This window comes from Dromiciops gliroides, chromosome 2 (assembly GCF_019393635.1).
Source record: "Dromiciops gliroides isolate mDroGli1 chromosome 2, mDroGli1.pri, whole genome shotgun sequence".
In the NCBI taxonomy this organism is placed as follows: domain Eukaryota; kingdom Metazoa; phylum Chordata; class Mammalia; order Microbiotheria; family Microbiotheriidae; genus Dromiciops; species Dromiciops gliroides.
The window spans coordinates 308,977,521-308,990,883 of NC_057862.1; the positions used below are offsets into that span (position 1 = coordinate 308,977,521).

At 42.6% G+C, this 13,363-nt stretch overlaps 1 protein-coding gene across 1 annotated transcript in view; it reads left to right on the forward strand.

Annotated features, from left to right (window-relative positions):
* Positions 1 to 2,141: 2,141 nt before the first annotated feature.
* CYSTM1 (cysteine rich transmembrane module containing 1) overlaps positions 2,142 to 13,363 on the forward strand; it is a 99,214-nt gene continuing 87,992 nt past the window's right edge. Inside the window, exon 1 of the mRNA XM_043987088.1 lies at positions 2,142 to 2,300. The gene's annotated coding sequence lies outside the window, so the exon portion shown is untranslated. The remainder of the gene's footprint in view (positions 2,301 to 13,363) is intronic.

Consider the following 13,363-nt stretch of genomic DNA (forward strand, 5'->3'; position numbering starts at 1 on the left):
TAGGAAGTGTAAGGAAAAAGCAAAAAACTATCCGAGAGCTTACATTTTAATGAGGAGAGACAACATATATAAACAGGTATGTATAAGATATATTAAAAAACGGATGGAACTCGAAGTTAATCCTATGGGGAAGGCTCTGGTATTTGGGGCTACTGGAAAAACCCTCCTACAAAAGGAAGTGTTTGAACAGAGTATTAAAGGAAGTCAGAGATTTTAAGAGGCAGAAGTGAGAGAGGGGAGCATTCCAAGCTTGGGAGATAACCAGTACAAAGGAATGGAGATGGGAGATAGAAGCCTAAAAAGACATAATAGGGGAAGGAAGCAAGGAAGCAAGCAAGGATTTAATTTCTTATTAATTTAATTAATTATTAACTTAATTACTTAATGCTTACCATGTGCAATGTTCTAAGAGCTGAGAATGTAAAAATAAAAAATAAAAAAGGCAGTCCCTGCCCTTAAGAAGTTCACATTCTAATATGGGAAGAAAACACACCAAAGGAAGCTGAAAAGATGGGGGGGGGGGTAAGATGGGGGGACAGCGCAGAATAAGGGTAATTGATGGCTTGGTTTTGAAATCCAGAGAAAGACTGGGGCGGGGGGCGTCCTCGACAAAATGTCTGGCTAATGGAGAAAGGGGGGGGGGCGATTGAGGAGAGATATTCCCTAGTTACTAGGCCTAGCGGTGATAGGTTGTTCCAAGACAAGCCAGGTAGGTCTTAGGCTCTAAGGGAAGTTCCTGGATGAGTCAGCAATAGTGGGAACTAGATCTGGAAATTCTGAGAGAAAGTCAGGATCGAGGTGTGCCGGCCAGTTATGAAGCGCTTTAGATGCAGGGGAGTGAAACTTCTGGAGAAATTCAATCTGAATGTAATGAGAGGGATGAAGTAAGGACTCATGGAGCCGTGACTCACCCCTGCCCCGTGTGGCTAAAGTTTCCATTTGAAATTGATGGTCAATTTCAGCAGCAGGTACACCTGTAGGGACTGCAGAAGACAGATCCCGAAAGTAAATTGATTTCCTCCAGCAAAACAAATCTGGAGAAGAAGGAATCAATTAGTATAAGTCTGCTTCATTCTGTACTGGGAAGAAAGTCAGGCGTCTTGTGTGTCACAGCGCCCCTTTATGCCAAAATTGGGGGAGGCTGTCCAAACTCAAACTTCCCCAACACCCGCCCAATGCCCACTGCTCAGGGCCTATGGCCGGGGAAAGTCAGCTCTTTTCAGAGCCCTGGGCACATGTTTCACATTTGTTAAATGGGGTTTATAAAAATGTTTTGAGATTTGCTAAGACAAGCTACCTTAAAACAAATGAGTACTGGTCAAAAACCAGTCTCTTTAACAACTGTGGGTTAACACTACAACCCTACTCACCACACCCTGCCAAGCCAAGGGCCCCTAAAGTCAAGACTATCAGGATTTCCCAGTTTCCGAATTATATAATGTATTCAAAGCACTTTAAAAACTTAAAATCAATGGGAGCTATTATTATTGTAATTAGTTATTTTTACATCAGTCTCTGGTCTGGGTGTATAATCGGACTAGATAGCAGAAGGGGTTTTATTCTTGCTACCACTGTTGTTTTTAATGGTAATATACCTATTTCATTAAATATTTCCCAATTACATGTAAACAATTTTAACATTTTAAAATATTTTGAGTCCCAAATTCTTTCCCTCCTTCCCACCCTTCACCTCTCCTTGAGAAGACAAGCAATTGATGTTGAATATATACACGTGAAGTTATGCAAGATATTTCCATATTACTTGCTGCCATGGTTAACGAAGGTGATTTTTATTTTAAATCACTCAATTCCTAGTTGGAAAGATACAGCAGAAACCAGAGAGAGGGTAAGTAGGCCAGGTAAGGTCAAGATTTCTGGGGAAGGGGTTGGCCTAAACCACACCCCCTAGAGAAATGTCAACTGCCCGGCTTTTGCCAAGAGTCCGCACACGCACGTCAGCGCCAGGGACCAGAAGAGCCCAGTGCCCTTCCCGGACCCGCCCCGCCTCCTCTTTTCCCGCTCCTAGGATCCCATAGCCTCGGGCGGGTTCAGATACACCGAGCCGTAGGGGGCGCTGTGACGTCAGCTCCTTGGCCCCGCCCCACCTCGTAACTAGGGTGATCCCGTGACTTCGACCCCTTTTTCCTTCCCCCTCCCCCAGGAGAGCGCCCGGCTGACGTCAGCGCCCGGTGGCTTCAGCGTTCGGGGCGGCAGGTGCGGCGGGCGCTCACGTTCATTCTTCAGTCTCGCGTCCCGCGTCCGAGTTAGGGAGACATCGAGTGGCCGGGGCTCAGCCGGAGGTGAATACCCTCTGTCGTCGTCTACCCCTCTCTCTCCCCTAAAGGATGGGAGCCCTGGCTAGGAGAGCCTGGGGCTGGGGAGCTGGGCCGCGGGAGGTGGGGAGACGTAGTAGTGGTCGCTAGTCCCGGAAGCCTGGGCTGAGGGACTGGGGTAAGGTGGGGGGCGGGGGCGGAGCCTGAGGTTGCGGCCGGCGCGGGGAGGATGCGGGGGTGGTGCGGGGGAAGAGGGGGGTGGGGGACGAAGATGTTCTGACGGGCGGAGGTGTCCCGGACCGAGGACTGAGGGAGCAGGGGCAGAGGGCTCGTTTAGGTCCGGTGTGGGGCCGGAGCGGCTGGCAAAGTTGGAGCAGTCGTGATGGGAGCAGGAGGAGGAGTTTGGGGAGGTCTAGTCCATGGAGAAAGACTCGGACCAGAAACTGACCTGGGACCGAGCTTTGCATGATGGGGAGGACAGCGCACTCCGGGCAGATTTCGGCGTAGCTTTGGGGTTTAGGCAAATGGAAATTAGGCTTCTTAGGGCAGAGTGATTTGTTTGTCGAGGAAAGGGCTCCAGGGATGGGTTGTTTGGCTGTTTTTCTTTTCCCCAGAAGGGCATGGGTACTGAGAATGAAATAAACATCCTATCAGTTTCCCAGTAACTCTAGGCGCCCAGGCTCCTTTCACTTCAGCTCTGAGGCTTGATTGTAGTGTCTGACCACTGACCTCAGTATGCACTTCCTTCTCTTGTTCAGCTGCTCAGCCTGCCCTCTGAAAGGGGCTAGAGACTATACCAAGTAATTGGAAAACCGAGGGATTAGAGAGAAGCCAAGTTTAAATGCTTAGAACTGAACCTGCTGCGTGTTGGGGGCGGTCGATGGAGTTGGGGTTGATACTTGGAAAGGTTAGAGGGGAAAGGAGCCCTTTGCAAAGTCCTTGTCGACGGAATGATGATAAATTGGGTTTTGGGGTTTTTTTGTATTAATTCTGTAGTAGTTGTTGATGGTTAAAGCAATGTTTTTTAACTTCTTATACTGTATCTCTACCTTTCTTTGAGTTTAGGGGGAATTTCTTTGATTTGATAACTCATTCTGTAAGTGATAGGGCTAGGTAGTCCTACATTTTTATTTTTTAAGTGACACAAATTACCGAAAAATAAAAGATCCTCAACAAGGGCTTGCCACACCCCATCTCTAGGGATATTAGCAGGATGGAAATAAATGTCTGTGCGCTGTATATCTCTCAGAAGTATCCAGATGTGATTCCATGATGATTGCCTTTTAAATATTCATAATAGGGCAGTAGAGCCAGGATTCAAGTTAGCTTTTAAAATATTTGTTATGCTTTATCCAAAGCATTGTTTCAGGCTCTGCTGATGCAATACAAAAAATGAAAAATAAGTCCTGCTCTCAAAATAGCTTATTCTAAAGGGGCGGGTGAGGGAGAGGGGGAGATGGGGCTCAACTTGTTCATAAATAAATTAAAAACAAGTTATGAGGAAGGATATTATGGCATGGACTTAAATTTTTTAAAATCCATTCTTTATTAGTAATGGGGCATTTAGCTTCTGTTTTTGAATAATTTCTTTTATAACATTTAGCAAATAATGTCTCATAAAAGCTTAAGAGATCTGTGCCCCCAACTGTTCTGATTTTAATTAGTTTGACTTTAATAAGATGTTCTTAGCACCTTTAGAGAAAGAATTCAATAATGTTTCACCTTAGAGGGAATTCAATAATGTTTCACCAACTGTTCCCAGAGGTGAAACAGATTTAATGGCCAGACTGTATTTATTGGAAAAGAATCTGGGTCCAACACAAATTTAAGGGGGAGTGTGTGTCTTCGAGTAAACATTTTAGAAAGGATTTCCATATCTTTTATTAAATGCAAAATGATCAGATCCAGCAGGGAGGAGCCCCAAGCATTTGTGTATTGTGTTCCCACCTATCCTCCCTTAGCTCCCTCCCCTTCTTACTGTGTAAAGGCTACTAAAAGAGCATTATTTGTGCATTTTAAGTAGAGCCCAATATGTTTTCCTGCCCTGAGAAACTGAGAAAGCATCACTATCAAATAAGAAGTTTGGATTAAATGATCTTTAGAGACATTATGGTAGGGTAAAAAGAACTGATACTTGGGAGCCAGGGATACATTTTGACACTCATTAGCTTTCTGACTCTGCACAAGATCATAGAACCTTTCTGAATTTGTTTCCTCATTTTTCAGTCAGTCAGTAAACATTTATTAAATGCCTGGCATTGTTCTAAATGCTGGGGAAACAAAGAAAGGTAAAAGAAAGTTTCTACTCTCAAGTAGCTCACAGTCTTAATAACATGCAAACAACTGTACAGGTTCTCTCTATATATATACATATACATATTTACATGCATATACACATATAAACATGTACATATGTACACACACACACACATATGACAAATTGGAAGGGGATAGGAAAGGGATTTTAGAAGGTGGGATTTTAGATGGGACTTAAAGAAGGGCGGGAGAGCCAGGAAGCAAAGATAAGAAAGGAAAGCATTTCAGAGTCTGGAGATGGATTATGGAGTTCAAGGAACAGCAAGGAAGCCAATGTCACTGATCAAAAAGTATGGGGAGGCGGGCAGCTAGGTGGTGCAGTGGATAGAGCACCAGCCCTGTAGTCAGGAGTACCTGAGTTCAAATCCGGCCTCAGACACTTAACACTTACTAGCTGTGTGACCCTGGGCAAGTCACTTAACCCCAATTGCCTCATTAAAAAAAAAAAAGTATGGGGAGGGGGTACAGCTGGGGATTGCAATGGATAGAGCACAGACCCTGGATTCAGGAGCACCTGAGTTCAAATGCAGCCTCAGACACTTGACACTAGCTGTGTGACCCTAAGCAAGTCACTTAACTCTCATAACTCTCATTCCCCACCCCCCCACCCCCCCCCACAAAAAAGTAGGGGGAGGAAGGTGTAAGACTGGAAAAGTGGAAGAATGGGGGTGGGGCAGGTTATGAAGGGTTTTAAACAGGATTTTATATTTGATCCTGGAGGGAATGGGGAACCATTAGTGTTTGTTGAGCTTGAGGGGGATGTGTATGACATGGTCAGGCCTGCATCTAAAGAAGCCCACTGACAGCTGAGTGCAGGATAGACTGGATTGGGGAGAGACTTGGGAGACCAATTAGAAGGCTATTCAAATAGTCCAGGTTTGAGGTAATGGTGGCAGTAGAGGAGGAAGGAAAGGGGCAGATGGGAGAGATCAACAGGACTTGGGAACTGATCAGATATGGGGGAAGGGCTGAGAGTGAGGATTTGAGGATGAAGCCTAGGTTTCAAGCCTAGATGACTAGACCGATCACTTGACAGTAATAGGGAAGTTGGGGGGGGGGTGTCAGGGGACAGATTCCAAGTTCAGTTTAGAACATGATGAGTATAAATTGTCTACAGGTGACAGCTAATTCAAGATGACCAGTATGGGGATCAGCAAAGAGGTTAGGGAAATAATTGTTCTTGATTGGAAAATTGAGAATCCTTAGCATAGAAATGATAATTGAATCCTTGGGTGCTGATGAGATGACCAAGTGTAATGGTACAGAGGGAGATGAGAAGATGAGAGTCCACAACAGAGCCCTGTGAGACACCCATCCATAGTTTTAGCAGGTGTGACTTGGATGAAAATCCAGGAAAGGAGACCGAGAAGTGGCATGAATAATACTTGAACTACTTACATCACAGGATTGTGAAACAAGTGCTTTCTAATACAGGCTGTTATCTCCTAAGGTTCCTTCCCTAAAATTTTGAGTCAACAGATTGTTGCATGCCTGGCTTATGTGAAAGCATAGTAACTTCTCTTTCCTGACAAGAAACTATATTTTTCCAAGTGTTACCACTAATTTGCTTTGTTTCTTGTGACCAAAGCTAAACACTGTAAAAAAGAGCCTGAGGGGGCATCTAGGTGGCACAGGGGATAGAGCACCGGCCCTGGATTCAGGAGGCCCTGAGTTCAAATCTGGCCTCAGACACTTGACATTTACTAGCTGTGTGACCCTGGGCAAGTCACTTAACCCTCATTGCCCCCTCGGAAAAAAAAGGAGAGAGAGCCCAAAGTTCAGTGACCTTGGGAAAGGTAATTTAATTCTTTACAATTATTTTGAGGGCAGAGACTCTTTACCCTAATTTGCTTTGTATTCCCAGTGCTTAAGACAGTGCCTAGCACACCTAGTAAATACTTCTTAACTTACATGGAGATAGTGACAGGTTGTATATATTTTTTGTTTTTTGGGTTTTTTTTTGGTGGGGCAATGAGGGTTAAGTGACTTGCCCAGGGTCACACAGCTAGTAAGTGTCAAGTGTCCAAGGCCAGATTTGAACTCAGATCCTCCTGAATCCAGAGCTGGTGCTTTATCCACTGCTCCACCTAGCTGCCCCCCCCCAAGTTATATATTAATGCAGGGATTTTCAGCTTTTTGTGGGCTATGGATCCCTTTGGCAGCCTGTCAAATGGATCCCTTCTCAGAATAATGTTTCATAAATGCATTAAAAATGGGACAAAGGAAACAAATTATATTGAAGTACTGTTACCACAATATTTTAAAAAACTAGTTCACAGACTCCCGTTTAAGAATCCTTAAATGGTTCTCAGTTTCCTCAACTCCTCAAACAAGACTAACTCAGACTGGACAGTCGTTAAGGTGGTCCCTTCTTGCACTAACATTCTGTATCATATGTGAGTGACAAGCACATAACACATGGGAGGCTACATAGGAAGCTATGACAGAGTATGCTGTTTAATGTTTGACAGTACAAACTGCAGAGAAGAAATATGAATCTCATAAAATAAAGGATCCTTTGCAAAAAAAGTCCACCAGTGGTGACTTTAGCTCTGTACATTCTTTAAAAACGCCACTGAAGAAGCATGCTGGGAAAATCTGTGTTCACTGAATATCCCCCCTCTCTTCAGCTGTACTTGGACTTTTTCCTGGAGCTACAAAGGAGATGACTTGAGAATGATTGGAAATGAGACACCCTAGTCACATTAAATTGGCATGTGTTCTACACAGACAGTTTCCAAAACAATTGGTTTATTTGATAACAGACAAACAGGCCATCCACTAGCCAACATTTTCAAAAGATAGCATTTTTTGTTTAAATTCTTGTGGCAAAAGTGCCTTTGGGGCAAGGGCAGTGAAGTAGGCCAACATGTTTTGGAAATTTTCCACTGTCACCTTTCTCCTCCTTCCCTGCTAACTTTCCTATTGGCCAAAAGCTGAAGACTTGGTTAAGTAGGGAAAATATGTGTACAAGTTTGTGCCCTAATGTTTTCTAAGCAGGAAGTATGTTACCCAGAGACTAAAGACAGGGAAAGAAGTATGCTTCCTTATAGAAAACCTGACCTGATCAGTCAGCACAGGGTTTTAGTGTTGGAGGATAGAAATGGCAAAAGAACAATGGAGGAAAGAGACAGCTTGAATTATGTTTCTAACCTTCAGTACCAATGCTGGTTGCACAAGATTTTCTCCCATCTATAAATACAGGGATTATAGTCACTTAACTACGGGAATGCTAGATGGAATTAATGAAACACTTATAAGACACTTGAGTATTACCAAAACAAAATATTTTCCAGCGTAAGATGGTTGCAGATGTTGAGATTAAAAAAAAATTGTTGTGAAACTGTACTATCTAAACTTAAGGTTGGCATTGTTATTGATTAGTCTAATCTAAGGCCTAGAAAATATTTTAAGTATTTCATTTCTGGTCTTGATCTTTGTATTAAGTATATAAGTTGGCTCAAAGCAAGCAAGTCCGGCTTCTTCTGGAGCTTTAAATTATTTAAGCCTGAGGTCCTCTTGTGAGCAGGTAAAGGTGTTAATTAGACTGCCCTTAGCTATATATATTTTGGGGGGGCAGGGAAATGAGGTTTAAGTGACTTGCCCAGGGTCACACAGCTGGTAAGTGTCAAGTGTCTGAGGCCGGATTTGAACTCTGGTCCTCCTGAATCCAGGGCCAGTGCTTTATCCACTGTGCCACTAGCTGCCCCCTCCTCCCCATCTTTATATTATCAGTGTTTGCCACATAGACTTCTACTTTGGACTATGTATCTGGTTTAAACAAGTATTTTAGGCAGCAATCAAGCAAGTATCCTCATTCCATTCCTAAAGGAGTTATTAAGGCCATTAGAGTGGGAGAGTCCAAAATAGAACAATGCTAATTCTAAATAACATGATGAATAAAATAGTCTTTTCTTAAGACTTTTAACATTAGTGGTCAGGCAGTCATTTATTTGATGATGTGACTTTGGACAAATAAATATCTGGAGCTATCCAGACTCTGCAAGTAAGACATATTTTTTGATATATAACAAAGTATAGTTGTCCCCAGTTCACAGATGGGAAAATTGAGTCACAGAAAATAGGGGAGTCCTTTAATCCACCTAGCAAACATTCACAAGGGCAGAGATTAGAGATTTGTGTCCCATTTGTTAGGCTTTTGACTCCGAGTACCAGGCCAAGGGTACTAATTATTACACATATAAAATGGGCAACAATTAGAAAGCAAGGAGATAATTGGGCCTGAGCCCAAACCCCAAATGTAAATTCCATTCTGGGTATTTGTAGTGGGGACTCTGGGAATTGAGGTAAAGCATACTTTAGGGGATCACATGGAATATTATTGGGAATTAGACTCCTTTATAATTCTGGATTCCAAAAGAAATGTATCTTTTTTGGAGCTCCTTTATAAAGCACCAGAATAGCTAACCAGAGATATGCAGTGAGAAGTTCTTCACTCACCTGCTTCTCTGGTGGAGGAGGGAGGTTTTAAAAGTATGTACATAACAGATACAGCTTCTTTATGAAGACTAAAGAAAGGAAACCTGCGGTGGGCCCAGTGGCCTGAAACAAGAAAGGACAATGTTATGTTTCTCAGTCGCTACAACTCAAGAATATCTAGAATAGTTTGCACTTTTCTCAACACTTCTGGTTTAAAGGTTAAATTTAGGAAATGATCCAGAGACATTGTTCTTTGAAGTGGGAGGAGGACATTTTCTCCTTTTAAAAATGATTTACTCAAATGTACTTATTACCAGCTCCTTAAAAAGTGGTTAGGACACACAAAATAATCATTAACAAAGCCCCTGACGGACTAACCTGGAAAATACTTCCTACCTAAAAGCTTACGTAGGATGTGGAGTTAGGTGAATAAGTTCCCGCCCAGCATTTACATTCCTCAAAGGATGAAAAGAACCGGTAGAACTTAAAAGATTCAAAGAAAGGAAGCTATTGGGATGCTTCTGAAATGTACGGCCCCTGGCGTAGAATCAGAATAATAGATTAAGAGCTAGCCAGAGACCTTATAGGTCATCTAGCCCAAACGATTCATTTTACCGATGAGAACAGTGAGATCCTCAGAGAAGTTAAATGACTTACCCTCGGTTACCGGGGTAAGAAGTAGCATCTTAACCACTTGTGCTTAAAGTTGAAAAGCCTCTGAAGACAAAGGACTGAACAAGACAAGATTTGTTGTTGTTGAGTAGCTTTGGTTGTGACCCCATTTGGAGTTTTCTTGGCAAAGATACTGGAGTACTTTGCCATTTCCTTCTCCAGCTCATTTTATAGATGTGGAAACTGAGGCAAACAGGGTTAAAACCCAGATCCACACAGTAAGTGTCAGAGGCCAGGTTTGAACTCATGCAGATGAGTCTTCTTGATTCTAAGCCCTCTATCCATTGTGCCATCTAGCTGCCAGAGACAAGATTAGCTTTTTTTTTTTTAGCTTTTTTTTGTCTAAAGAGACAAGATTAGCTTTGGATCAAATTTGTAGAAGTAGTTTGTAGAAGAGTTTATAGACCCTCATCTCTTTACTTTCTGCGGAGTGTCTACCCAAACTACCTGTGCCCTAACTTTAGGGTCCCAAATATTGATGGCCTTCCTCTCCTGGCAATTCCCATGTTTTCTTCTTCCCCTTTACTCTAGTCTTTGAAGAGATGACCCTTCTCTTGTCAAGGCTAACCCCTCCATTTATACCCTTGTTCCTATCCATTCCCTTATATCCAGCAATTATCCTCCCTTTTTCTGTAATCTTACTTATGTGTTGGATTTGCTGTCTCCAAAAATGGTTGAATGTCCCAATCCTTAAAACTTTGCTTTAGGAGGCAGCTAGGTGACACCCTAGATTCAGGAGGACCTGAGTTCAAATTTGGCCTGACACTTGACACTTACTAGCTGTGTGATCCTGGGCAAGTCACTTAACCCTCACTGACCCACAAAAAAACAAAAACATAACACCTTTGCTTTATTTACCCTGACATCCCCATAATCTATCCTCTATCTGTTTGTTCTTTCATAGTCAAACTCCTGAAAATAAATCTGTCCATACTCATGGCCTAAACATCTTCATTCACTTCTCACTTTGACTTCCACTGTCATTGCTCAATTGAAATTTCAAAATTCAATAATTTTACTTTACCTTTCTCGCCTCTTTGCTTTATATGGCATTGTTGACTACTTGGTTTTTTCTGTATACTCTCTCCTTTGGCTTTTCCCACCCTTCATTCTCTTCCTACCTACAGGACTATTGTGTCCTTTCTTTCTTTCTTTGCTTGTTTGTTTATTGTTTATTCATATACTGCCCCTGAAATGTAAAGGTAACCCAAGGCTCTGTCCTAGGTTCTCTTCTTTCTGCATTCTCTTGGTGGCCTTGTAAGCTCCTGTGGATTCAGTTGTCAGCTTTATGCAGATGACTCCCTACATCTGTATCTTTAGTTGTAGTCCATTACCTGAGTGTCACTCCCAATCACTCAATCAATAACCATTTATTAAGACCTCAACCCATCCCTCTTCTTAACTTCCTTATTTCTTTTGAGGGCACCACTATCCTTCTAGTCACCCAGGTTTGCAACTTCAGAGTCATCATCATTTCCAATTTCCCTCACCTCATAGAGCAAAGTCTTGTTTATTTTACCTCTCCAGCATCTCTCTGCAATAGTTCTGCTTCCATCCATTCATTAATTCATTTATTCAATGAATAATTCTTTTAAGCACTTGCTATGTACCAGGCCAAGTTCTGAGGATACAAAAAGAGGCAAAAGACAGTCCCCTTCCCTCAAGAAACTTAAAATTTAATGACAAAAGACCACATGGAAATAAATAAACGAAGTAAACTATATACAGGATAAATGGTAAATAATTAACAGAGGGAAGGCACTGAAATGGAGTTGTTAGGGAAGGCTTCCTGTATAGAAGAAGGTGGGACTTTAATTGGGATTTAAAGGAGGCCACAAGGTCGTTAGTTGGAGCAGAAGAGGGAGAGGGTTCCAGTTGTGGAAGACAGACAGAAAATCCTTAGAGCAGAGAGATGGAGTGTCTTGTTCATGGAACACAGAGGAGACCTATGTCATTAGATTGAAGAGTAGATATCAGGAGTAAAGTGTAAGAAGACTGGAAAGGTAGGAGGAAGTTATGTTCATGAAGGGCTTTGAATGCCAAACAGTATTTTGTATTTGCTTCTAGAGGCAATAGGAAGCTACTAGAGTTTATTGAGTAGGGGGATGACATGATCAGACCGGCAATTTTAGGAAAGTTACTTCAGTGGCTGAATTAAGAGCAGATTAGAGTGAGGAGGGACTTGAGGCCGACCAGCAGGCTATTGCAGTAGTCAAGGTAGGTGGTGAAGGCCTGCACCAGAGTTGGGGCAGTGTCAGAGAAGAGAAGGGGTTGTATCTGAGAGATGTTGCAAAGGTGAAATTTACAGGCCTTGGCAACAGTTTGGATATGGGAGGGTGGGGAGAAGGTGAGAGGTAATGGGGAATCCAGGGTGACTTCTCGATTGTAAGCCTGAGGGACTGGGAAGATGGTGTTACCCTCTACATTAATAGGAAGGAAGGGTTAAGGGTACATATGAGTTTTGGACATAATGAGTTTAAGATGACTACTTGAATCCAGTTTGAGATTTCCAAAAGACATCATTCAGAGATGTAAGACTGGAGATCAGTACAGAGAATGGGACAGGATAGGTAGATTTGAGAATCATCAGTATACAGATGAGAGCTGATGATACCATCATATGAAGTCGTATAGAAGGAGAAGAGAAAAGTATGCAGAACAGAACACGAGGGACATCTACAGTTAGTGTGATTTGAAGGAGGAGCCAGAGAAGGAACAGTCAGGTAGGTAAACGTGAAAACCTAGAGAGAAGAGAGTATCAAGGAGGAGAGAGTGATCAATAGTGTCAAAGGCTACAGAGAGACCAAGGAGAATAAGGATCAAAAGGCCATTGGATTTGGCTACTAAGAGATCTTTAGTAACTCTGGAGAAAGCAGTTTAAGGTCTAAGGTCAGTATAAGATCAGGAGCTAGAGATTGTAAGGGATTAAGATGAGACTGAGAAGAGAAAAAGTGGAGGCACCTATTGTAGACAGCAGCTTTTTAAGAAGAATTTGGCTAGGGCGGCTAGGTGGTGCAGTGGATAAAGCACCAGCCCTGGACTCAGGAGTTCCTGAGTTCAAATCCGGCCTCAGACACTTGACACTTACTAGCTGTGTGACCTTGGGCAAGTCACTTAACCCCAATTGCCCTGCAAAAAAAAAAAAAAAGAAGAATTTGGCTACAAAGAGCAGGAGAGATAAAGACCAATAGTTAGCATATGTGAGGGCTTTTTTCAGGTTTGGGGAGACATGGGCATGTTTGTAGGTAGTGGGAAAAGCCAATAAAGAGATTTTGGAAATAAATGAAAGAGTGGGGATGACAGAGGAAGGCATGTGTTTGGAGGGGGTGGAATGGAATGGGATCACTTGAACAAGGAGGGGGATTAGCTTTGGTAACCACTTCATTATGTGAAACAGGTGAAAGAGAAGAAAGTGGCAGAAGGCACCTGAGGAAGAAGGGAGAAGATGGAAATCATGACAAATATCTTCAGGTTTTTTTCTGTAAAACATGAGGCAAAATTCTCAGTGGAGAGAATAGGGGCAAGGGAAGCTATGGTTTGGGGAGGGATAAAAAGGCTTGAAAGAGCCTCTGTGGGGAGTGGCGTAGTGAGTTGGTAAGGGAGGTATAGTAGGATTGCCTATCAACAGTGAAGGCCCAGTTGGGGTTCTATAACATACATTT